The 27,777-nt window shown below is 43.5% G+C and overlaps 1 long non-coding RNA gene across 4 annotated transcripts in view; it reads left to right on the plus strand.

The window, feature by feature from the left end:
- Positions 1-2,592: 2,592 nt before the first annotated feature.
- LOC109310642 overlaps positions 2,593-27,777 on the plus strand; it is a 60,219-nt gene continuing 35,034 nt past the window's right edge. The window contains exon 1 of one of the 4 annotated variants that reach the window (XR_002101282.1): positions 2,593-3,030. This is a non-coding gene — a long non-coding RNA (uncharacterized LOC109310642). Of the gene's footprint in view, positions 3,045-27,777 lie in introns of all 4 variants that reach the window. The other 3 variants (XR_002101280.1, XR_002101281.1, XR_002101283.1) reach the window with 3 other exon arrangements.

Raw genomic sequence — 27,777 nt, forward strand, 5'->3', positions numbered from 1 at the left:
TAGCATCAAAGCCCGCTGGGAAAATCTCCTTTGTACATGAGGGTTATATGTTTTAAAGTTTCTTTGTAAATAGCCTGGATGACTAGCTCTCATGAAAAGGAAGGATGTAACATAAGCTGATTGATAGCAGATGCCCTGCAAGCCACTTGGCCCTGGGAATGGTGTAAACAGATGAGTCTGTGTTGACAGAGTCAGGAAAGCATCCCTACTTACACACATACCTAACTTTGAAGTCAACTGCACTAAAAACACACCAGAAGGCAAGCATGCACCTATACACTTTCTGCACCAGGAATGGACCAGTTAAATGCACTGCCTAAGCTCTGTTTGCATCAGCGGGACTTACATATGACCTAGGCCCTAGAAAGGCTTTCTGGACAGAGATAAATGCCACCCATCATGAGAAAGGCATTGACCAATATGTCAATCACTTCTGCACGGGATTTCTTTCCTGACCATTTGTGCAACCAACGTTTTCTTCCAACACCAAGGAAAACAGGTTTGTTTAGTCATGAAATAAAAGTCTCCTGCACTGCAGCGTAATTCATTTCATGACAAAACAAAATTTGTTTCAGACAGAAGCTGAAATACTTCAGTGGTCATCAATTATCATGTTAAGTGGCCTAGGGCTGAGTGTAAATTCAGGCTACTTCTCTCTGGTAGAGCACTCGTCATGGGTAGATAGATGGTGTTACCTACGTTAAATAGCTTAAAATGGTAAATGTTGGAGACCGGGTTCTTTCTAAATGTTATTGCTCAAAGAATAAAGCAACCCTCTGGGAGCATCTTAGCCATGCAGCACTTTCTCCTTATGTTAAAAAAAAATAAAAAAAATTACAGGTTGAAAAGATGCTGAAAAGTTGAAAGTTTATCTCTATTAAGGAATGAGGCAAAGGAGCTAAAGAATGAAATCCTATTGTTTGTAGGCGAAACCTCAGCGAAAAAAAGATTGGAACGCAAAGCAAACATCTTCAGCTGTGTAAATCTATGCTGTACCACCGATGCCAGCGGTACTATGCTGATATACATCAGCTAAAGGCCTGGCCCGTGATATTTATGATTTAATGTTGCTGGGAAGAATGAATAGCGTCTTCACTCTATGGATGGATGCTTTTTCCCTTGAAATTGTTAATGGGTAATAGATAGACTTATTCTCCCCGTGGACTAGTGTCTTGCTGGGGAACTATTTGTTAAAATAGAGAAACCGCGCTGAGGATTATTATTGCCTTTATTTGAAGGAAGGTCATTCACTGCTGCTTGAATCTTTGGAAAATCATTTGCTTGTAGTTCATAGCCAGTAAAAGCTCTAACGATGAAGACAGGGAAACAGGCCGCCTGAAGTCACAGTCAGCAATCGTTATGGGTTCAAGACCACCCACAGCCTGAAGGTCACCTTTTATACTGGGCGCACAGTGTGTGGTGCTAATTTGAAACGAGCATCTCTGGATCATAGCTATCAGTTTCAGTGGGCTGGCAGCGGGCAGGACCTTCTGCCGCCGGTCGCTCTGCATCACACGTTTTAAGCCTCTTCCTCCCTGCAGTGCAAGGCCCAAGAACCGGGCTTGCGTGGAGGTGAGAGAGGGGCCACAACGCTTTCTCCCAGGCCACAGCATTGTAACAGGGCTATTTCATCGACCGTGCTTCACTACCTCATTATAACAGCCACAGCCCCGACTGCCGCGGGGGAGAGGGGTCAGAGAGCGGAGTCTCACCGGCTTTACACCCCAGCCTGTCCCTAAGCCAGTTGCAAAATGAAACAAAGGCAGTCGCCATCGAACTCCGGGGATTTACAACATCGGCTGGAAAAGTAGGGTGGACTGTATAACGTTGGACCTCCTGTATAACACGAGCCCTTCTTCCCTATTTTCCTCTGCACTGAGGAATCAAACAGAGCCCACCGTATTAAAGTCTTCCCATTAAAGGCTTGCTTAGGCCAGAGAGCTAAATTCATTATTTGTAGTAGGGGGTTTTTTGTGTTTTTTTGTAACATCTGGTACTTCAAATGGGTTAGATTTTGCAGTGGCCTTTTCAGTTTTTCTTCAGACGTCTGTCTGACTGCATTTTGATTCCCCAAGTTTGCTGCAGATGGAAGGGGATCGGACTCCCTTCCCGATCATAATTGCTTTCTGTGTGAAGAGGTCTTTTCCAGGTTGGTTTGATTGCCGCTGCTTTAATCAGACGGCTGTCTATTTGTATGTTAATAGTTTCATCCTGCTTTATTAGGCCTGTTGATGGAAAAGCCAAAATCAGATGCTTCACGATTTTTGAGCTTCACGATTAATCTACGGGGTTTGTTGTTTTGGGGGTTTGGGGTTTTTTTTGCTTTGTGCCAACGCTAAACCATTTCAGCATCCTCTGCCTTAAATCCTCTTAATGAAAGCATGAAGAATGACAAAATACTTCCTTTCATAAAGCAGACGGCTGTGCCAATTCACTTTCAACATGCTCATTCAGTGGAACTGAGGTAAATATGTTGCTCCACAGGTGCTTTTCCTTGCAATAACATACTCCCTGGTAATCCATTAAATTCATCTCATGCTCTGTTTAGTGCCTACTCTCTGAACTGCCTAGCTGGTTCAGGTCATTGGGATAATAGGGATAGGTTAAACAGCATGTGTATGTGTAACTCCCGCATACATTGTGACCTTACTATAGATAAGCAAAGATTGGCAGTATTAGATGTGCAGCTCTCCTTCCAACTGACAGATTTCCTTCCCCTTCAGTGGAGACCCCCGGGATTAAGTAAATGCCATCGGAGTGGGATCTCAGGGCTCCTTACAATAATTCAGTGCGACTAGAAACAGCAGATCGGTAAATGAAATCCTGCACTTATTGAATGAACGTAAATCATTCCATGACCGGGCTGGCTGTCCCACGGGGTGGGGTCTCCGTTGTGACGGTACCTGTGCTAACGAAGGCAGAAAAATCACAGGCAGCGTCCTCGTGCCATGCATGGGAGCGGAGGGGTTTCCACTGCAGGGACGTGAACGCTCTTGCATGCTGTCGTGGTTTGGCTGTGGCAGTTTTGAGGTTAGCACGATCAGGTGGGTGAATGGGCTTGAGAGTCCTTGAGAGGGCTTTTAGAGGAGAAGGCACTTTGCTATTTCCTCCATGTTAAATGCAATTAAGAGCTTGCCAATTAGCTAGCCCCTATTAAATGCAAGCTAAACCTGCCCCAAGAAATCCTTTTGATTTTTGTGAAGTCCTGACTGGGTTTATTTTATTATTTCCTTTGCAGGGACTTGGGAAGTGTAATCACTGGTAACTAATCAAACTTCTTTCAAATACCCACCAATATATAAAGGCAGCAAAATGATTAATTATCGAACTAAGCCATTTCAAATGAGACCTCATCTAAATGAGCAGATTTATTTCCAGAGCAGCCTGGGTGTAAATCTAACTTGTTTTCAAAAGCTCTGAATCAAAAGCATGCTTGCGTTTGAAGATGGAATGGGTTTTGAGCTGTTATCCAATTGTCTATCCAAGATATTAGGAAAAGAGCAGCTATAAAAGAGCTTCAGACGACACAAATTTGCAAACCGTTTTCTAGGCATGGTATTAGCCATGATTACTCTGTGCTATATTTATGGCCAAGGCGTTGCTAACTCATGGGCAGGGTTAGGCTGGGGAATGGAAAAAACAGCATCGGAGTTGTTCAAATGTTCAAATTTCAATAATTCTATGGCTATTGTCTTTGAAGAATTTATCAGAACAGATTAAAAAGGAGTGGGGGAGCTAACAAAACAGTATTACCTGTTTAAACCAAATACTAAGTTTTAATGATCTGTTTAATTGTATCTGTTCTTCCTACTTCTTCTCCAGCCTAAAAGAGAGGTAAATATAGGTGGAGCTAAGACAACAGACACCTTTGTGGTCACACTCTCACTAGCCTCAAAATCCCTGCAATTCTCAATGTTTAAAATCTTGCCGCAATACCTTGCAGCCAGCCCCAGCATCCCTAGTTAATTCAGTTATAATACTCAGTTGCTACCAATATTTCACCCTAGTAACACACCAGGCTGTGTTTATCTATTTGGCTGCAAAATGGGGCACAAGCATGATGAAAACAGTTCCATCTCTTCTCATGCTACCCTGAGCTCAGGCTCCTAAAACACCTATCTCCAGAAAGCTGTAATAGTCCCAGGTTTAGAGTTACAGCAAATTAGGAATGAGTTAATAGTTAATTTATATATCGAATTGTGCATATTTTTCTGTTACTGAGCACACAGTGAAAATAATTTTATTTTTTTCTTCAAAGAACGTTACAAACTTTTACCTATTTCTTGCTCATTGAGTAAACTTAACTCTGCCCAGGAAGCCTGCACAAGACCCACAGATCCGTCCTTCCCACTCCAGCCTGCTCTGAAGGCTTAACGCAGGGTTTAAATGGTGGAAAGATTTATCCACCTTGGGCCTCTGCACAGAGCAAATTTCACAACTGGTGCCTCTGCAAACACAACATCAGCACTGGATTCGGATTTCTCGAACCAGCATTTGAATATTTGCAGAAATTTGCTTTCAAGTGCAAACAAACCTTTGCAGAAAACATTACCAGGCTTTGCTCCTGTATAATAGAAACCAGGGGGAGTTCTCTTCTGCAACGGAAGCTCTGCGCACATCAAAGTGTCCAAGATAAGTTAACGTAACTCCAGCGCTGCAGCAATTGTGTGATTTTATTTTTCCAGCCGTGCTTAAATAAGAGACAAATATTTTACCCTCATTCCCAAGTAATTGGCAGAACAAGTTTCTAATGTTGATTAACATTCTACATAACAGCAATAAAACGAAACATTAAAAAAAGTCTAAGCCAAGCATTTTTGATAAATGACATGGTTTCCTAGTCTGTTCAGTGCTATGCCTCTCCATTTCTGTAAGGACTCTTATTTATGCCGTAGCTCACTAGAGAAGAATGTACCCTTGGAAGGAGATGCAATGACTAGTTAATATTGTGTGGGATTGCATGCAGTGGCCTGTGGCGGTTCCTTATGTCTGTACGGGTAGCGATGCTTTTCCAGCATCATTTTTTGTCATCACACAATTCCATTGTGAAATATTATTTTTACAAAGGAGGAAGAAAGGGATGGTTACACCCTGCAGTGTTTTGGGGATGGCTTAGAAGTGCAGTTTTCTGGGAGTATGTGTGAAATATGACATTTCATTATCTGTAATTATATTTTAACCGGTAATGTCCATGTTGAAATGCGATTCTTATTTTTGGAATGCAGAGGGAGTTGGAAGGGAGGGGAGTAATTTTTTTTCCCTGTTAATAAACTCGAGCAAGTCTTATGCTAAAGCAATTTCTCAACAAAACAAATTTCTCTCCAACACCCAAATGTCATTGCATTAGAGGGGATTGTAAATTAAGTTTCAAGGTAGCAGAAGCATTATTAATCTAATGCATTTTTTCCTTTAGTATCGTGAGGTCCAAAACAATAAGACTTAATTCACTTTTAAAGGGTGGTAGAGCAGCTCCTTCTTACTGCAAAGTAGGTTGCATCGAAGTCCTATTGAAACCATGGGGCTTTGGATAGTGGATAGTATTTATCTGCAAGGGTGAAGTTTGAGTTGGAAATACAGTGTGGGTGGCTACAGGCAGCTTACAATCTATCATGCATTTCCATTGAAGACAATGCAGTTGCAGTTACATAAGAGATTAATTTATTAGGACTCATTCGGAGCCAAATGAGAAACATAAGATACTGCTTAGAGAGAGAGGTCTTACATTAAACAGTAGCCTTAACAGCCCCCATAAAGACACAGGGAAGAGAGAGCAGGTATCAACACATGACTGGAGATTTTGTCATCTTTATCAGTGCAAGGCACCAAGAATTTCACGTTGAAAATCAGAAGCCCATGTTTTCAAAGGCCTGCAGCATCAGAAGAGTTAGAGGAAAGGTGACCCTTCACTCTATAGAAAAAAATAAGTGTCTTTTACTTATAGGAGGGTGCCTTCATGAACAAATGGGTTGTATCAGGCTTTTTATGCTCTCCCACAGCATTCTCACAGGCAGGCTAAGGTAGTATGGGCTGGATGAATGGCCTGTACGATGGATAGAAAACTGGCTGGAGCTTTGGGCTCAGAGAGTAGTAATCGATGGCTCGATGTCTAGTTGGCAGCCAGTGTCAAGTGGAGCGCCCCAGGGGCCAGGCCTGGGGCTGGTTGTGTTCAATGTCTTCATCAACATCCTGGAAGATAGCATGGAGTGCACCCTCAGCAAGTTTACAGATGGCATCAAGCTGGGGAGAGTAGCAGATAGGCTGGAGGGGAGGGCTAGGATTCAGAGTGACTTAGACAAATTGGAGGACTGGGCCAAAAGGAGTCTCATGAGGTTCAACAAGGACAAGTGCAAAGTCCTGCACTGAGGACAGAACAATCCCATGCACCGGTACAGGCTGGGGGCTGACAGGCTGGGCCTGCAGAAAAGGACGTGGAGGGTACAGTGGACAATAAGCTGAATAGGAGCCCGCAGTGTGCCCTTGTTGCCAAGAAGGCTAAAGGCATCCTTGGCTGCATTGGTAGGAGTGTTGCCACTAGCTTCCGGGAAGGGATTATGCTCCTCTATTCAGCACTGGTGAGGCCACATCTGGAGTACTGCATCTGTTCTGGGCCCCCCCACTACAGAAAGGATGCGGACAAATTGGAGGGAGTCCAGCAGGGGGCAATGAAGATAGTGAGGGGGCTGGGGGACATGACTTCTGTGGAAAGACTGAGGGAACTGGGCTTATTTCGGCTGGAGAAGAGAAGACTGAGGGGGACTTAATAGCAGCCTTCAACTACCTGAAGGGGGGTTCAAAAGAGGATGGAGCTGGACTGTTCTCAGCGGTGGCAGATGACAGGACAAGGAGCAATGGGCTCAAGTTGCAGTAAGGGACGCTTAGTTTGGATATTAGGAAGAATTTTCTCACTAGGAGGGTAGTAAAACACTGAAACAGGTTACCCAGAGAGGCGGTGGAAGCTCCATCCTTGGAGGTTTCAAAACCCTGCTGTTCAAAGCCTTGGCTGGGATGATGTAGTTGGGATGGTCCTGCTTTGAGCAGGGGTTGGACTAAATGTAACTCCAACTTTCTGTGATTCTATGATTCTGTACCTCTCTGTTCACATAAGAAGGGCGTGTGGGTATTTGCACATCAGGCTCAAGAGATTCCTGTTATTTTTTCTGGACTGAAGACCTATTCTACTTATACCCATAAGCAGTGAAATGCAGTTCTTTTGGAGGTCAATAAGTATAGAATTTATAAATCCCTCTTGGGCATTATTCTGCAATTAATTGCATATGAAACTTTTACTGTATCTGCTTATAAAATGCATGGGATCCTAATTTGCCATCACGCCATTTTTTGTCCATTTGTTCTGAGGGAAACTAACAGCTGAGGTTTTATCAGCAGGATATATATTATATGAACACGCAGCATGGATTTTACCAACTTGGCGACACACTGGGAAAACTCAGAAAACCTCAGTGATTAGTTCAAAAGCTTATTCCAAAAAGTTGTATGTGATACCATCTGATCTGCTGTGAAGAAGTGCCTTCTTGGGGTGCGGTGATACATGCGCATGGTTGATATTCACGGTGGACATGTTGTTCTAGGCAGGGGTGCCTCACCTGTAGCACAAGGGCCACAAGTGGCGTTGGAAGCTCGTGTGTGTGGCACGGGGTAGATCATGGAGGGAGCAGGGAGAACTGCTGTAGATAGGGCAGGGAACAGAAAGTAGAGCAGCACTGTCACATGCAACTTGAGGGGCTGGATGCCTTGTTAAAGACCCCTTGGAACAGTGAGGCCCAACCTTTTTGCAAGGCCCCTAGTGCATATTCTAGCATCATGCCTGACCACTTCCAACAAAGGTTGCTTTTCTGCAGCCCTGTTCATGTAAGTGCACATGCACGTGCATGTGTGTACATGCAGCAACATCGGATTATTTCGGTAACTGCGATGCTCCATTTCATAGTTCTAGGCTTTTTAAACCTAGAAGTGGGTACTGCTTTGCAGTACGGGTATCCATTGCAACACAGAAACAACAGCTTAATCTTCACAGCATATTCCCTCAGTAACTGCCTATGCATGAGATTTCCAAATGCTCAGACATAATTCTCCCACTGGAGAGTACAGCCTGATTATGACAAACTCTGTCAATTTTATTAGCCACACAGATGTTATAGATATATGTGAAATTTGACCATATTTCTTCTGGTGACATGCACCGTGCAACTGCAGCAAACTGTTTCTTTCCCCACACACAACCCCCGAGCTGGCAGGCTTCCTGCCATTCAGCTTCCATGTGGCCTGCAAGCTAAGATGATCCTAAAAGGAGAAGTAAAACAGGATTAAAAATGACACTATTGAGCCAGTGGGTAATTGCAACTTCTCGCAACTACAGAGCCCTGGGTACCTCTGAAAACTAAAGCAAAAAACAAGAACGAGATTGCTGCCTTACAATCTTGCTGTGTATGTGATTTTCTTGCTAGGTGTGCAAAGCTAACCTACGGGCAGACTTTTGTGTGTCAACGAGAAAGGATATTCCTCCCTCAGTGAATTCCTGTGACACTCAATAGCATGCATCAACTGAAGGGAATCCGTCCCACTAATACATACAGGGATGCCATGCAATTTGTTTTCCTGTAGAAACAGGATCCTCCAACTTCATCTTAAAACTCGGGGCAGCCCTTCAGGCCTTCTTGTTTCGCTCTCTTTTGTTCCAGTGTCGTGATGGCTGCCCCAAGTAAGGGTGGATGCAACCTGTTCTGGTGAGGAACTTTGAATCCACTTGAACAAAAGCTTTATGTTCAGTGTTGGGTTTGTGTGCACCTTGACTTGCACTCCAAAGAGTTAGCAAATATGAGGGGAGGGAAAGAGGGAAAGGGGGACAGAGAGAGAACAAACTTGCAGTAGTTGGTTTCTTTTTGTCCCTCGTGAAACGCATAGTTTCGTAGTCGGTGGGGCCGGAAGGGACCTGAGCAGACCATCAAGTCCGACCCCCTGCCATGCACTTACAGGAAGCCTAGAAGGGAACGAGAAGGTAGTTTTATGCCGAACACCGGGAGTGAGTGAAGTGAGAGGACCTGTGCCACAGATGCACTGACCTTACATCAGTGTTTCTCAACCAGGGCGACACGTCGTGTCGGTGGGACTTTTGAATTGCAATTTTTAATATCCTTAAAAAGTCCCAGTCATGATTAATATAATACTAAAATGCATGCAAATATAAAAATACACTTCTTGGAAAAAGTGGGGTTTTGTTTTCATCATGGCGGGACAGGGGTTTTTTTTGACGAAATGACCGGCGTGACGGAAGGTGCGAAAGGCCGAGACCCACTGCCTCCCGTGAGCCACTTCTTGTCTCTACCTCAGTCTTCCCATCTGTAAAGGAAACCAGGGCTACCAACACTTACTATAGACTGTGGCATATAGGAGGTTAAAGGAATTAGCATTTATGAAGCACTCCGAGACCCTTGGTGGAAACCACTACATTAATGCAAAGTTATTATGGGTACCCAGTTACCATAGCGATTGGCGTCTTAGAAATGCTAATAATAGTAAAATAAATAATAAAGGGCAGGCAGGAAGAGCCCCTAGAGATGAATGAGAGCTGCTCCCCTCCTCAGAGACTCCGTGTACTGCTTTCTCAGCGCTCCTGGCCCTACGCTGGCTTCGGCTCAGCTCCCTCCCAGGGTAACATGCTGTGCTATTGCTGGGCCGTCAGGTCAGCCAAGTGAAAGCGGAACTTTTAAGTGCTTTATTATTTTCAGAAGGCGTCAGAGAAACCCAAACCCCCACAACTGCAAATAATTGAATACGTCAATAATATTTTGACTTGTTCATGTTTCGCATAGCCCCGGTAAGTACCTTATTGCTGTCCCTCCAGCGATGTTAATTAAGTTCACCCTAGGCCCACAAGCGCTTTTTTTTTTTTTTTTTTTAAACGAGCAAGCAGTTTTCCCCACTATAATGTCTAGCAATGGGAGCCGTAATACACTGGAAAGCACCCAAACAAAGGCAGATTAAAAGGAATAAAGACGAGGCGTCCTTCGGCGTGACTGTCAACGTTTCCCTGAAAATAGCTTTTCCAGCAATATTAGCCGGGGGATTTTGAAGGTCTGAAGAACGTATTAGCCGAGCATGCCAAAAACATGCGATCCTCCACCATGTTCATATCAGCGTCAGCTCCCCGTGCGTGTGTGTACTACTCACGGCTTTGTGTTTACAGCGAGGCTTGTTACACGAGAGTTGCAGTTTGCTCACGTAATTGTGCGTGAGCCCATGGGGGTTCATGATACACCCAATTAAGGGATCGAAACTGCCAGCTTATTATCCAAGTCCATGCCCAGGCATCAGTCTTGTGGTTCCCAATAGAATTGGTGGCAGGACTGGGTTAAATGATGCTTTCGCAGCCACAGGGCACTCCCACAGCAGTGCTCTGGCGGTGAGGGAGATGCACGAGTCCTTACATTGCATGTGCTCTTTCTCTCTCTCTCTCTTGCACACACACTCCAGCTGCTGGCAACACCCACAGTCATGCTTCCCTCTCTTACTGAACTGCAGTCAGGATGGGCAGACAAAAAGAAAAAGCAGCCAATTCCCTACTCCATCCATTACAGCTTTCCCAGAGATACCCTGTCTCTGGCCTGTTTACCGTCCCTAGGCTGGTTTTCCAAATCATGCGCATTTCTGCCAATGGTATTATTTTCTTCTTATTTCCTTCACCGTTATTTTATCAGTGGATTTCTGGTAGGTCTGCTGCAGCCCTGGCACAGCAGCATGTGAATTAGGAATAGGAGCAAGGGCAGGCGGCAGGGGAGCCTCAAGGTCCTACCGAACATGCTGCACGGCTTGTCCTTTTCTCTCAGCAAGGCTTCCCTTTTGCTCGCTCCCTTCGCCCCGTTCACGATCCCCGCTACCTCCTGTCCTTCGCTGCCGTCTACAAGACAATACAGGGGGAATCATGAACCGGGCAGTGGTCCAACATGGGTGCGACTAACAGCTCGGACCCGCGGTTGCAATTCTTATCTTTGGCACTGAGCCCTTGGGCACTGTCAAGGAAGAGGGTCCTCGCTATCACGGATGGGTTTGGTGATTTTTCCACCAAGCAAGTCATTCACCGTTTCCATGCCTGAATTTGTCCATGCTCCAATCAGACATTCCCGCTTAAGAGATCCACCACCAGCATTTAAAAAGCAACGGGAACGGGGAAGGCTCCTGCTTCTCGTTCTGCCTACACTAACCCAGGGGAGCCAGCGAGCGTGTGCAGGAGAATCTAGGGCAGTATGTATAGATGCCTGTCTGAAGCAGGTCCCCGATCTGTCACTGTACTGCCCACACCTTGATTAACAGAGCGTGCCTTGTTAAAATAGCACACAAAATCCTGAGGGAGGGCAGGAGAATTGGCTGCCCAGCCAGATTTAAGCAGGCTTAGTGAAACACATCTCACGGCTTTACTGTACTGGGTGCCCACCTCTCCTGTTGGGGTAATAATGGGTCCCCCATTACCAAAATGAAGCGGAGTTGAGTCATTCCCCCTGTGCACCTTCATTCACCCCCTGACCATCTCCGAGATACTTGAGTTGTTTGAGATGCCCAGTCATAATGAAGGCAGGGCCTTGTGCCAGCTGTGCCCATGAACACACCTCGCTCCTGGAGTGCAAACCCCTCGTTACCCTGTTTCCCAGTGTTTGCTGCAGGGGCATGCGGAGGTGCCAAGGGGATCGTGTCTGTGGTGCTGACTCCAGGGATGGTTCAGGGAGGCCCCTTCTGTGAACCCACGGTTTGCCTGCCCTCTTTCCCCGATCCTTTTGGATGGCACAGCCCAAGGATGCTCAGGGGGAGCAGCTGGAGGACTGGGATTGTTCCAATTTGGGGGAAGGAAAAGCTTATGGAAAATCCAGGCAGACTCCAGCCCCATGCAGTCTGTAATGCCCCAGAAACATTCCCTGCTTCTCCTTTCATGGCATTGCCCCTGATTAGTCCCTTCCAGATTTTACATATGCCACAACACTGTGAGCAAGAGCACTTGAGAAGGGGTTGGCTCAGGTATTTTGGGGGTGTCTTCTCGAAAGCCGTTAATCTGATTCAGAGTCACGGTAGATGTTTCAAAAGGGCTCCTAGCCACTTGGGACATAGAGCAACCTACTGCAGGAGTCAAGCATGGCACTGGGTTTGCAGGGGAGGGAAACAATACTGGAGGCAGAGTTTGGTGGGGAAGGTGTGGCATTCGGTTTTTGCCACGAGGCAGACGCATGAGTCAGCCAATGACGAGAAATAGAGTCATCGGAGAGGAAGGAAGAAGGAACTGAGGTTACCCAGCTTGAAGTGTCATGGGAGCAAGAGTGAAGTGGCAGAAGCTGGACAGCAAAGAGAGAAGGGAGCACTGGTATTAGAGGTCTGATTTTGGCAAGCGCTTACAACAGTATCTGAAGTCAGGGGAGTGCTGCATCTGAGCATCTTCCCTGACATTTAGGCTTCTTTGGTCAGATAAGGAAGATAAGCTTTGAAGGCAAAAATTATTGAATAGATTGCGGGGGAAGCAAGCGTGGGAAAGTGGGTGATGAGAATGGGAGCTTGCAAAATGATGCAATAAGCAATACTCGAAAAAAAGAGGAGAGAATCACACGTTCGCTGAGCTGCAGTTGCTCATATCTAGATCAGTTCTGAAGATGTTAACACGTGATCGCTGATAACCATCTTACAACCTCCACAAGCCACTGTGTTCATGTGTGTAACAAGCAGGGTATCTGCCACTTGTCTGCTCATCATTGTTCTGAAGGGACATTATCAACAGCAGATTAGACCAAAAGATAGGCAGCGTTGGAAGACAAAAGTTCAGTAGCTTACGAGTCTATCCCTGACCACAGGAGAATAAACATGGGAACTTTCAGCTCAAGTTTTGTAGATTCAAGAGTTCCTCCCTCACAGGCTAAAGGCTCAGATGCACAATGGCTACACACCAGCCTCAACTCACGCTTGTCCTGTCTGACTTTTCTCCTGAAAAGCTGAGAGTTTTTTTTTTTTTTTAAAAAAAACAAGGCATGAATGGCTTTTATGTACAACTTATTGATTTTTTTATTTTTATGTTAAAACCTGTGCTAGGGCTGCATGACCCTTGTTTAACATACAGAAAAATAATGTAAATATCCATTGTCCTAAATGCAGTAGCATACAAGAGATATAGGGAATCAGGTAGGGAGTGGGCTGTGACTTAAGCACGTGTCCCAAGCCCAACACATTCCTGTGGGAGTCACGGCTTCTGCTCCAAACCCACAACTATCACTTCACCTTGGAGAGAATCTGTGCTCATTGTTAGCACTAGGTGGCCCAGGCCACACAGCTGTTCTGGCTGTGTCCAGTAGAGGGCTAGAGATTCAACTCATCACATAAAAAAGGACGGCAGGAAGATGCTTCTTGGCAAATAAGCATATCTAATGATAAAGCAAGAATTCAGTAGGATTCCAAAGAGGATCAGACATTTGTGTGAACTGCACAAACATCTGCAATTAAATTAGGTGGGTCAGAAATGGCGAGACCCACATGCTTCACACTATAAATCATCTTCTCCCTGACAGGAGCTAGGAAGAAACTTCCCCAAACAGCAGGCTATTTCATACCTGCCTATTAGGAAGCTGCTCTGAAATATCTGGTACAGGCTACTACTGGTCCTGGACTCAGTGGATCCTAAGTTAATGTTCCTATGTTTTATTTCCTGCAAGTCTCCCTCTTCCAGACAGGTCCACGTTTCCCTGATCTCGGTGTGTACCAGGAACCTCCACACCAATGACTAAAGCATTATTGAGCTCTGAAGCTATGTATAGATGAAACGAGGGCACTACACTTTAAAGTGCACGACACTTTAAAGCATGGGCGACTGGTGCTGCCTTAGTCGGGGGGGCATAAGCCCCCCCCACCAGTCCTGCCAACCAGGAGTCCCCCACAACCAGTCCTGCTGACCAGAGGCAGGGGTCCCCCCGTGGATGATCTTGCTGCCTGGATTGCTGCAGCCACTTCTGGGAACAGCTGCAGAGATCGGCCAATGCTTGCAGGGGGAGCACCAGTGTTCCCACCTGCTCCCCCTGCCCATCACCTAAGCAACAAGCACGGCCAGTCAGGGGATGCACCAGTGCTCTCAGGGGGTGCACATGCACCCCCATGGACCTGCTACACATCGCCACTGCTTTAAAGTGGGTTAAATGCTTTTGCACTGCTTTAATGGTGTTGGTGTTTGCACACATTGGCGGCATATTGCACAGTAATTCCAGGTGCTGTAGCAAATTATTGTGGCGTAATGTGCCTTAAATGACTCCTCTGAGGAGTTTAAGTTTGCTGCCCTACAGCCGCGGCATGAAGCACTGGGCTCTGTGCAGCTATAGGGCTCTTCAGGAAGCCCTGCAGGCAGCCTGGGAAGGCAGGCTCCACCCAAGATATTTATTTCCCCCCGCTGGAGTCTGCCTGCCTGACTTGTGTGGGGGGCTGGTGCTTCTCTCCATGGCTGCAGTGCTCCCTGGGACTGCCCAAGCTGGGTGCCTGCAGGCAGGTGCTTCCTGGGGTCAGACTGCAAATATCAATCGTGATACTCAAGCACGAATGTCAGTGTCCCTGTCACCAAACATAATGATCAAAACTACCTGTAGAGAGTGGGTCCCCTTGCATGACATGCTTTAAGACCTTTCAAGTCATATTCAAGGTACAGTGCTGATAGCAGTGACTGTGCATGACTGCTGGTGGTATTTGATACCACCAGTATCTGAAGATGTTAACACTACGGATCAGGATCCATAAAGTTATCTTGATTATACCAGATGCAGATTTGGCCCCAAATACATTTGGCTTTCCAGTCTATTACGAGCTATTTTCTTAGTAAATATGATGGAGGTTTATCAAATATCTTGATTGTTAATTAGTTGGGGCTCTCATTCTTTCTGGTGTGTCGGCTACCCTCTGGGGACTTGGTAGTCTGCACTCATCTGCAAGACAACATTGTGACTTGAGGATCATGCTTAGGATTAAGGGGAAGAAGTTTGATCATATGACATCTCCACCTGGGGAAGAGGTGTATTTTCCATCTTTATTTCAAGATTGGAGATCTTTCTAAAAAGATCAGCTATAGTTTCGACAGCTATTTTTGCTTGGATGTAGACTGGGGTTCTTAGGACTGTGTTAGGTAAGAGGTCAAACAAGACGAACTCTTAAAAATCTCTGATCCTGCAATACAAATGGAAAACAATGATACTATGCACCCAGCAGAATTGAGCCCTGATATCTTAACCATTGTTTTTGTATGACCTTTAGCATGCAAGTCATATAAAGTAGTTCTATTAGTTTGTACTTTGACCAGAAGAGAACACAATATGTTGGCCTTCAGTCAGGTGCCTTGGACAACATCTCTCTGTGTGGAATTATTTCCCTCAATGCCTGCACTACAAGTGACTAGTTAACTGATGAATGCATATATGTTAACTAATGAATTTAAAGAGGCCAGTGGAAAATAATTTAAACTTTCCCTAATAGTGTCACAGTGCAATTACTATGATTATTTATTCGTGGTCTGTAGTAACTCATTTTGACTCTGTTTCATGAGGTTTCTTTAAATTTCTAGTTGGTTATACCAGCCCTTAAAAAAAAAGAAGGAAAAATCCAGCCTAGCAAGAGAACTACAGTAAGATTGTAATTAATTATTATTATTTCCTAACAATTGGAAGCGTAATTGCGACCAACGCTTATGCTTTGGCTTATGAACAGCAATATTAAACATCCCATGCTGAGATTTTAGTAGGAATCGCACAGATGAGTGGATATGCTGGTTATACATCTAATTTCAGATCCCAGGGAAAATTGTTAATGCTATTGGGAAAGATGAAAACATTTCCCTTCAGCTACAGGGAATGTTGTTTCACGTACATTTCTCTTCTGTTTTAAGACTAATCTCAAGAGCCAAGCTCTGTTCTGTAACATAGCACAGCAAAAGTCCTAATAATGGCTTTTATTTATGCATTTCAGTGGGGTTTTTGAGGCTGGTGTCATTAGAGTTAGCGGTGTGGAAGTGCTTTAAAGTGATAGCTTAGTGGTACTTGTTATCTTTCAATCCATAGGAGAAAATTGTAATCATTATTTGTAATAGTTCACAGTAAGGCGGCCACTAGCTTAGTTTAAAGATACCCTATTTTAAATACGGTAGAAAGGGGTAATATTCTCATCTGGATGTGCTGGGATTTAAAATGTGCAACGCCCATTAACATTAATGGGAGTTATATTTTTAAACTCTCTGCACATTGTGTTGAGAATATACCCCATGGAATCCAATTAATTTGAAGAACATTACATACTTTAGGGAACATTCATGTTATACAATTTCACTGGCGTATAGATTTGTCCTCAATAAAGCTTTCTAGTAGCTGGAAATGAAAGACATTAACATTGTACTGTACATCTAAAATAAAGGAGGGCTGCACTATACGTTTCCCCAGCTCAGTGTGGGCAGCTACAAAGGAGCTTTTGAGAATCAACAAATAAAGAATTGAGAAAATAAGGAAGGAGATGGTATTTTAAGAATGTGAATATTTAGAGAATGCCGGGGAATGAACACAGAGGAGGCTGTTTGTTTATAGGTTAGTTGCATTACAACAGGAACCAGGCAAATAAAAAAAAAAATTAAAAAAGAAGAAAGCAAGAAAATACAATGAGGAGGATAAAAACGAATATTCAGGCTCTGGCTGTTTCCCACAAGCAGAAGATAATAATGTGAATGGAAGTGATTTTGTTTGGAGGGTCAGAGTGGAGGCTGATATCACAACCTTTTCAGATCGTGGTAAATATCATTCTATTAAAATAACCGGCCCCATTGTTCTTGTGATCCTAATGAGGCTCTTTTACGTGACAAAGACAACAGCGGTGAAGAAACCAGCAGCAAGTTAAAGTGCTTCAGAGACAAAGCACCAGAGACACGCTGCTTCTGGAAAGTGTAACAGAACATTAAAGCACATGATAAGTAAGCAAGAATCAGCAAAAAGTTAATAGGAAACCACAGTGACAATATGTCCAGGCAGTTTAGTACAATATTTCTCTTCCCCCCAACAGGATGAGGAATTTAATAGTACACAGGAAAGCAATATCTTAGTAAAGAAAGAAAGGAACAAGAAGAGATAAGGAAATAATGGCTCTTACCACTAAACAAGCAATTCAATTTTAAGAACATTTGTTTGTAAATGTTTGACAGGACCTCATTTGCCACGGCCTTGATGATCATGGGATGTTCTTCAAGAAGCCTTTTTTTTTTTTAATGAATAAGTATGTGATGATCAGGCTTTCCAACAGTGAATATTTTTTAGATACACACCCCTTGGAGCTGCAACACATGAGCAAAGCCTGGCCGTCAGACATAGGTGCTCAGGCCTTTCTGAAAATGTAGGTGCCTCTAAGTGAGCTGAAGTTTTCCCAGTAACGGAGGCAGTGGTTGCCAAGAGAAATCTTGGCATTTCGTATATGCCATGCTTATACACGCGTGTAGGAAAGCACCACTTAATGGCAGGCTGCACCAGTCTCCATTCTGCATTCATTATTTTCAACGTGTTTTCGAGAATTTACAAAAGTACCTTGGAGCCCTCTAGTTTGTGCCTCTTCCTGTAAAGCATTAATTGTAGAGCAGTAAAATAGAGGGGAATAAATGAATGTCCCATTAGGCAATATGTCCAAACTCTGACAAACCAGTACTTCACAGCTGGAAGTACTGGGCCCCATAACTTTAAAAACCTCTGCACCGCTTTTGTATACCCAAAATATCAAGAGCTTAAAAACAAGAAAATTGGGAAAAATAGAAAAGCTTTAAACCCCAGTATAAAACTGGGATCTCTCTTTCCTCATGGCATGAAACTCCCACTCATGAGTCTGGTAGGTAGTGAAACCTCAGACATTGACTGAAGGTAATATCATATTAAGTGAATAATAATAATGATAAATAAAAGGTAACATCTAATTAAACAATAAATAAGCATAATACAAGTCATATATTTGGTGGTAAAGAGGAAGGAAACCGTCTCTGGCAGCGTTACAAAGCAGAGTGGCTGTTTTGAAGCTGCTCAGGCATTAGGTGTGGTCCTCAAAACCGGTATTACAAGGCAAGAGACAAAGAGGTGGTCACAAGGCAGAGTTAATTCAGTTTCTTATGTAGCTCTGTGATTTACAGCCTGGACGTAACCATCGCTGTTATAATAACTGTGTTACCTAACTGTTGCAGGAAGGCAAGACAGGAACACGGTACAGAAGTATGGGGACACGGGCACATCTCTTTTATTCTTGTCCTTTGTACTCTATGCCACAGCAAGGCAAGATACCGTCACTAGTACTCCCTTGAAAGCGAGAGGTTTGATTGATGTACTTGCCAGAGCTCCAAAGGGCCACTTTGTGATGACTGGGCTGTGATATTTGTCACCTGTACTGAGATAGCATCTGCAAATCCCAGTTATAAACCAAAGTCTTACTGTGAAAGACCAGTGCTTTGCAACCTTTGGGCCCCGGGGGTCTGCAGACTATGCCGAAGGGATCCACAAAAGATGATTACGATCAATCAAAAATATGTGAATACACATACTCACAATTCAAAGAGATCCACAGCTCTGTTCAAAACTTTTCAGAGGTCCACAAATGAAAACAGGTTGAAAACCACTGGGCTAGATGCTGTACAAACACATGCAGAAGCTTGTTCTGGGGAATGCACTATCTCAGTAAGCCCTTGGTTGCCATAAACTAGGTGTGGGATTGTGCTGCTCCCGTTTGGGATGCCCTACCTTTCTCATTCCCCCAGACTTCACAAGCTGTCCTGCCCTTACTCTCAACCCGGAGTCACTCCTAGGAATGGAGTGTATCCCATCATGCACATAGAAAAGCATCATGACATACATAGAAAGTTGCATGAACACCTTTACAGCTTTTCAGCTGCCATTTGTAAAGAAAGCACAACTTGAATCCAATAAGCACAGGTGCGGCCAACCTGTAGCATAAGTACAGCAAGTGGCGTGGGCAGCCTGTGTGTGTGGCACCCTGCGCATCAGGAAGGTGGCACAGCAGCTGATAGCATAGGCACTGAATTTATTTTTGCTGGGGGGAGGGGGGATAAGATGATGGACATGTAAAAAGTTTTAGGCATTTCGGGTGATGGCCCTCTTCCCAAGGGGGACCAGGGTCAGGTCCCCATGCACTTGGCACCTCTGGCTGATAGGGCAGGAGGCAGAAAGTAGAGCAGCAGAGTAAGATCAGAGTAGCACTTGGGGAAGGCGTGGGGCTAATTTGTGGTCTGCCTGCCCAAAAGGTTGGCCCCCACTGGGCTGGCATGTCTGCGGTATCAAGTTCCTGCTCCCTTCACATCGCTGCCGGGTCCGATCCCCCTAAATAGATGCTTCTTAATGACTCAACTCTTTGCTTCAGTTAGAGAATTGCCTTGAACAGGTTAAAAACAGCCGCAGAATATTTGCAATTTGTCTTTTCCCATGGTATTAAATATTCATTTTATAGAAAGCTAATAGGTTTTTCTTTGAGGAGGTGGGGAGGGGACTTGAAACAGGACCTACAGTGTTTTTACAGGCCATAATTTAAACCTGATCCTGAGAAGTAATGCTAAAATGATAAACATGCTGTGTCTGATGTGTGGCTGTTTAATGATGATTCTATTGAGCACGGAGATTAGAGCCATATCAGATGCGGTTTTGAAGAAGATACCTGGAGTATGGGAAGGTTTTCAAAGGCATTTTTCTTGCTTAGAAATAGCCAGTGCCTTGTGTACATCTCTTTATGAAGTATCTTAAAAACACATCAAGTTTTTCTCTTTCTGATTTGGGTTTTAGAAGTGCTGTTTATCTACTTTTAAGATTTCTGTAGTGGAAAAAAAGGACTGGAATTAATGGGAGGTTAGACTTTAGTTGTAAGTACATTTATATATCTATCCATAAGTGCCCACACATACACCACACACAATTTAATTTTTCAATGCGCTTAAAACTTAGAAAGGACCTATTGCAAAATATTGGCAAGGGCCATTTTATTGAGGGAAAAAACCCAACCTCAGTGGTTTGTCTAACATCTAATTCCAGAATGACTTCACTGATGTTATCATTTTCCAAAGACTAACAAGAGAGGGTTTTTAGGGTGAAAGAGCTGAATTTTAGTACATGGATGAGGCGGATGTATGTGTTAAAGAAAGAACTTTGCGCAACACATAGCCTTACCTGACCTATGGATAAGAGGGGGAGACTATCTACCAAATGGAAACTGCCTTTAAAACACCAAATAACTCCAAAACCACAGACCCCCATGACAACTCGCTGGCTGAGAAGGAACGGGTCACCTACTGATTGGTGCCACTTCCTGTTCCAGCTTTTATGAGAAAGCCTGAGGCACATCTACCTCTAATAACAGAACTAATAACAGCGCTAAAACACTGTAATAAAATCATGGCTTAGAAAAACACAATGAAAAATTGCAACTTTAGGATGCATAAAAGGAAATCGTTTCTTTAAACAAGTTGGAACTAACCTTCGAAACTCATTGCCACAAGGTATCAAAAGAGGAATAGTTGTTACATGGGCCGTTTCAGTATCCACAAGAGAAAATAAATGATATGTTCTTATTACTTGTACATGTCATCCTTTTTTGAATCCCATGTCAGTCTTATGTTCTATTTTTTGGTCATGAAGCGTATAGAATTCCCATGGTTCAAGGCAGAAACTAACCTCCAGCAATAGGATCCTACTCACAGAAATCAAGGGAATTACACATGTGCTTAAAGTTAAGCACATGTTTAAATATTTGCCCAAATTAATTCTAAAGTAAATAGATTAGGGAGAAATTTGCCTTCTGGGTAAAATATTCCCTAATTACCCAGTTCAAGGTTATCTGCCTCTGAAACATTTGGTATAAGAGGAGACATGATATGGGTCTGATTTAGCAGGGCAATGGTCCGGCATCTTTCTTCAAAAATACATTACTGCCATTCAAGTTGAGAGAGAACAAAAACCCCTTTTTATTTGAAAGGATGCTAACTTTTAATACATCCAGCTCAGATTGCTAAGGACAGCATTTAAGAGTACACTGACATAGTATTATCCACAAAATTATGGACAACCATAGAGCCCTGCCTGGTTGAAGCTTCATACCAGAAATAGAAAAAATTGATTCAAGAAGTCAACTTGAACACCACTGTTCAGCCTAAGTGCAGTTTTAGTTTCTAAAGGTTAAATGTTACTTCTTTATAAACTTCATCCTGGCAAAAACTATTGTACATTAATAATTTCATAAACAAGGTCCCAAAGTAAACATTTTATATATGACCAAAGTCACTTTAGTTCACTTATTGTGGTCATGACCACTTTGGCGAGATTATGGGGGGGAAGGGGGGGAGGAAGAGAAATTCAATAAATCAGATAATTTCATGATGTAGTGTTTTTGAAAGGTTGGAAAACAGCACACTTCCCATTCTGAATTACATATCAGTTAATAGAAAGAACAGCATTTTCCAAAAAAAACAGCCAAAAGCTGGCGTTTGACAGAGGAACTTCATCACTGGGTCTCAACTATTTTTTTTTTCTACTTCTGCCTCCCTCTAAAGAAAAACAATATAGGAAGGTATACTGGAGCTGCTTGCTAACTTCAGAAAAGATTGCACAATGAAAGAAAGCTCCATGGTGCGGGAGTCGTCTTCCTCCTGAGTGGTATGGAGCATTCAGGAGCTGCATTTATAAACTGGCATGGGAGGAACATTGTAAACTAAGGTAATTTTGGTGATTAGAGAGTAGGGGTGTGCAAAGCGGATCCTATTTGATTCAGATTCGGCCTGAATCAGGGACAGTGATTTGATTTGTTGATTCGGATCACTGTCCCTGATTCGATTTGGCCAAATCCGAACCTGAAGATTCAGTGCTGATTTGGAGAATCAGTGATTTGGACATGGTCACAACTTTAAATGATTTTTCTACGTACCTAAAGGTACCGGTATGGCTGGTGAATGCTGCGATGCTAGGGTGGATGGAGCGTCCCATAGGAGTGCGGGGGGACGGGGCCCTCCATGTGCTCGGCAGTGAACCCAGAAGTGGACCAGAAATACTTCCAGTCCCCATCCAGGTCTGCCAAGGAGCATGCTGGGCCCCCCCCCCCCACAGGCCACCCAGCTCAGTGATTGGCTGTGGGGGAACCCTGGGTGCCTCCCCCCAGACTTAGGAGGTTCCCCCAGACTCAGTCACCGAGCCGGTGGGGCAGGGCTCTCCGGTGGACCCGGATGTGCACTGGAAGTGCTACTGGTCCACTTCTGGGTTTGCTGCTGAGGACACTGGGGAGCCCGCCATGCTCCTGTGGGATGCTTCATCTGCCCCAGCATTGCAGCACTCATGAGCCTCCTGCTGTCTAGAAGTATGTAGAAAAAACATTAGCGCTGTGTCAATGTCCGAATTGCTGAATTTTCCGAATCTCTCCAAATCGATTTGGAGGGTTCTGAATAGATTCAGAGATATTAGAAGGGTCCTGTGATTTGATTCAGATTCAGAGATTTGGCCACCAAATCGGTCTGAATCTCCACCACATCGAATCAGGAACTGAAGCTTCACACAGCCCAGAGAGACACCTCGGCAACGTAATTTAGATCCTGCCTGAACTACCTATATATTCATATATATGGTTTTACGCCATACACAGCTGGAGTCGGTCCCAAAGTTGTGGAGGGAGGGGATAACTGTACCCAGCTTTGGAGCTGAACTTGGGTTGCTCACAAGAGGAAGCTGGTAGGTCAAGGAGTGCTACGCTGGGAGTGATGGTGAAGAGGATGAAACACATCCTGGGAGCTCTGGACATTGCATCCAAGAGCTTTTGTTGGGGTGCTCCACCCTACCACCATGTCTGAAAAGTAAATGTCACAACAGTTCCCCAACATTGCTGCCTCTGCAGTGTTAAAAATCTTCTGTTCCACAGTGGTTTCCATACTGGATTCCCCAGGATATTCCTGGTGTCATATACCTGGTGTCATACCTAATTAAGAGCCCTGAAAGTCCTGATCACCAGTCTCATGACTGTGCTGCTATTTGGGATTTAAAAATCATCTCTAAAGTTAATTCTAATGATTAGCAGAGAAAAAAATGTGTGTAGAGTTTCATGCCCATTTTTTGCTATTCCTTCTAAAAGGTAATTACAGCCACATGGGCCAATCCCCAGCACTGACAATGTTGGAGGGTGCTATTCCTGCTGAAGTCCACCCGCTTAGATTTAGGATTGTTTTCTGCTGAGACATTTGTGAGATTTGAATTCCTTGTTTGCAGCCAGTTCAGCAGGACTAGCACCCATGTGATCCTGGACTGACCGTTTCCCTCACTTGTCTTCATAGCAGCTTTAGCTTGACCAATTTATTTTCACACTGTTCACAGACATGTATAATATATATGTCAGAAATGATACTGTGATTTAAAAAAAAACAAAAACCCCTGCCTGAATGCCGGCTTTGGACATATGACCTGGTATTTCATTTCCTTCTTGCAACTACATAAGGGAAGCCCTCTGTTATATGACTTTCCACTTCCCATATGTTGATCCCTTGTACAGATATGTCCATAAATTTTCTCATAATAAAAGAGCAATTGGCTAATGGAGCAGAATACACTGACTGGGACCTCTCCCTTGGCCCCGTTGATAGGAATTCCTGCTAATGGCAAATGTCTGGTCATTGATGATCCTTTCATTTGAAGAGTTTGGATGAATCCATTGTGCTACTGGACAAGGGCACAGACTTCTCTTTTTCCTGAGTTAGCCTCAGTTATGAAACAGATAATGGGGCAATCCAACATCTGCAATTAATATGGAAGGTGCAAGCTAACAGTCAGCAGCAGGCAGGGATGATCCTGTTTATGCCCTATCTGTCCACATCACAAGGCACTGAATGTTCTTGTTTAGAAAAGCAAGCAGGACCAGCGCAGGACTGTGATGCACCAAAAGCCCTAAGCAACATTAAATCATCAGAAGATATCCCCATTAAACAAAATTATTGTCCCCATTAAGAATCAATCAAAGCTTTTTAGTATCATTGGCTGTTCAGTGGGTTTCCTGGGAGACATCTTAATTAAGCCAATTTTCCCCATTGGTGTCCCGTGATTAAAGGTCCTATCCTACAAATCACACATGTAGTCCCATTGGATCCAGTGGGATAGATCCTCAGATGGCATCAATTGATCTCACTCTATTGACTTCAATCTTGATTTATACCTACCAAAGATCAGGCCCCAAAAGATTATACTCAGCAGATGCTATGGGGTGAGTGCGGAGCTGATACTTCAGACTTTGGCAAGATCCTTATTTTACTGGTCTAAGGATGGCTGGCCTATTCATATTCTGAAATTACCCGGAGACAAAGAAATGAAATGGGCTGAACTGCATTAGGGTTACTGGTATTTGTAAAATGTAATGTAGTTCAACCAGTAAAACATCAATACTGTAAAAGTCAGGCAGAAGAGAGACTGGAAGCCCAAATTCTGTAACAAAGGCAAGAGGTGGAGGACTTCCTCTCTTGCAAACCAAGCTCGCACTTGTCCTGATTTCTATCATTAATAATCCTGAAAATTAACCTTGACATTTTTTAATTCTCACGTTCCAAGTTTCCCCAATCTATTCTTTCTTTACATGATCACCCTCCACCCTTTCTGTGGTCTAAACAGGATTCTTAAAAGACATGGCTGTGCTCATTTCTGCAGCTTGATAAAGTGCACTGACCTTTTCCTACCTTCTCTGAGGAATATTTTTGTATGGTTGCATGTTTTAACATGGCTGCATGACCCCTTCCACACAGTCCTGATGGAAGAAACAGATGGTTATTGAATGTTACGAAAGAGCCAACATTTACTTTTAGGCCGTGGCAGTTGGGTGGAGCACTTCAGCAAGAGCTCTTGGATGCGGTGTCCAGGACAGAAGGTTAAAGAGGAAATATCCCAAGCCTAAATGAGTTGACTGAATGCCTTGTTCTCTGTTCCTGCTTGTGCAAATCCACATACAGCATTAGTGCATATACAGCTACTCCTCACTTAACGTCATAGTTACATTCTTGAAAAATATGATTTTAAGCGAAATGATGTTAAGCAAATCCAATTACGTCACAGTAGTTACCTACTAGTAGGCGGCAGCCAAACAATATTATACCTAAACATTGTGCGACTTTAAATGAGTATGTTCTCTAGTGGATCAGTGACATAATAATGCAACAATGTTAACCAGGATGACGTTAAGTGAGGAATATCTATATACTGTGAACCTCTTATGGTTAGCCATATGATAAAGCACGTATAAGCACCTGACATCCAAAGCTGCTCCCTGGCCGACCCTTTCCCTGTAGTTTCCTACAGGAAAAAGATTTTTGGGGGAAAACAAAAAGAAGCCTAAAACTAAGAAGTCTGATACTTGACTTGTAAACTGGCCAGAATCTGAAGCGAGTCAGTGCAGCCACAATAAAATTGACAACAAAATGTAAGACAGAAGAATTAATTTTCATGGACCTAAATATGAACCTGCATCACTGAAATGACAGGTAGGTTCTCTTTTAACTTCAATGTAAGCAGATCTTTAGTTGGTATAAATCAACAACTCTGCATTGACTTCCAGGGGACTAGAAAAAGGGAGTCATCCAGAGGGTAGACTGGAAACCAGGGGCCATATCTACATGTGAATTAATACTTTGTAGTTACTGCGCATTAAATTTAGTACCTGTAATAACAGGTACTAACTCAATGTGCAGTAACTGGCGCTACTGAGCAATAGTGCTGGTGTACGTTGTTTTATTAATGCTAATGCACAGTCAACTCATTCTACTGCGCATTAGTGCAACAGCAGAGCTTTGCCGTGATACACTAAGGCGCAGTAGAATTAGTCTAATGCGCATTTAGCATCTCTGTGTGGACATGCCTGGGCCTGATTCAGATCTCATTTGGACCCAAACTAGACCAGTGTCGCTCCATTTACTTCAGTGCCATTAGTTCTTACAAGCATGTGGACAAGCAAGAGATTAAGATCCAGTCAATGAGGTTCAGAGACTACTAGGACACGTGCAGATGAGTGTGGCAGTTTGTTTCCCTGGGGACAAGTAACAGCGGCACATCTTATAACACACTAGTCTACGCGATGGTGGTGGTAGCAACGTGAGAGCACATAGAAATGCCATTATGTTTCAACAGGTGCTTTCCTTTGGTTTAGCAACCGGTATCTCAGCCATTGTGTGTTATCTGTCACTCTGCCATCAGCCATATTAATGTTTTATTCCTTTTTGGAGAGGTAGCAAGGTACTTTATAAACCTAATGAGAGTTTATGGGAAGTTCTTTTAAATTAGGAGTCTTTCTTAGGGGAAACAGATGGGGTGGTTATGGGTATTTTAGGAAAGAATCACAACTTCTCTTCCGTAGAGTCTGGACAGCTGATCTCTGAGAGGAGGAAGGAAAAACACAGAGGGTTAAAGAGAAATGGTTAAAAAAAAGAGGAATTTGACATCACTTACAATTATTTTTAAAACATTTTTTCCTCCCAATACAGCGTGTGATGACTGTAAGATGAGTATCACAAGAGTACAAGAGTATCTTTCCCACATCAGGTGGCATGACTGGCTAGTGATGATATGTTACAATGATCTAGTATTTGTAATCAAAGGAGAGTCATATTTGGCAGGTTAGGCTGTAAAGTACTAAAATGAGTCAGGAACTGCAGGCACATTATTTCAAACCCATGTAGAGCACTGCAGAAAGCTTTTCCTTCCTCTCTTGATTTCCTGTTTCTGAATCCTACTGATTTTCTTATGCTTATTTTGTGGATCTGAGCAAGGGGCTGACTAGCAGGCTTACACTCCCTTCCCTCCTCCCCCCCGCCCCCATTTCATAAATGGAGTTAACATTATTATAAAACAACTGGGATGAAAATCCTCCTCCTCCTGAATGGAAAAATGATCAGATTTTCAAAAGAATTCATGACGAGGGTATAATGTGGTTTAAATCCGCATCTCACTTAACGTGCTAGCAGAGACAAAGTCATCTTGGTAGAGTTAAAACCCAATTCTCCTCTCACTGATATTGGAGCAAATAAGGCCTAACGGACATGAAATCAATAGAGTTACCTCAGTGGTCTAAACGAGAAGAGAATCAGAATTTACAAAGAATTGTGAAACACAATTCAATATTTAATACATGGACTATTTAATACATGGAATAAGTCCAAATGTGCCTAAACATATTTTCCTCTGCAAAACGTTTTTTGAACTCCTCCAAAATGGTTATACTAGCCTCGTTCCCCTTTCCTAATTAGATCTCTTAAAGGAATACATGGTCACTTCAAGGAGCAACAGAATGTCAATGCTTTTTATACATAATCAGGCTGGCTTTGGTGTGCAAATGGGATATAAATGCTTTTTTCATCCGCATCAATCATGTGCTCCAAAGCGAGGAATGAAGAAGATATCTGCAGTGGAATCAGTGATTTATTTACTTGCTGTAAGTCCTGGAAGTCCCCCTCCCCCTAAACTATCTGTTCCCTGGCTTGAAGCATTCAATAACTTCTCAGCCAGGGAATGCGTTCTTATGTTCTTTCTTTCCTTTTTTTCCCCCTCCCCTGTATTTTTTTCTGCGGTTTGTCTTATCATCTGGTAAATATATTATTGCGACACATTCATTACTTTGGTCCACAGCTTTGAGACCTTCGCTTGGTTCCCCAGACAGTTGTGATTTTCACAGATAAATCACTTAGCAGAACACACTGATTGTTTGTTCTGGAGTTTCTTCTGTAGGATTACAGGGAGGAAACCC

This window comes from Crocodylus porosus, unplaced genomic scaffold (assembly GCF_001723895.1).
Source record: "Crocodylus porosus isolate Cpor-Errol unplaced genomic scaffold, CroPor_comp1, whole genome shotgun sequence".
In the NCBI taxonomy this organism is placed as follows: Eukaryota; Metazoa; Chordata; order Crocodylia; family Crocodylidae; genus Crocodylus; species Crocodylus porosus.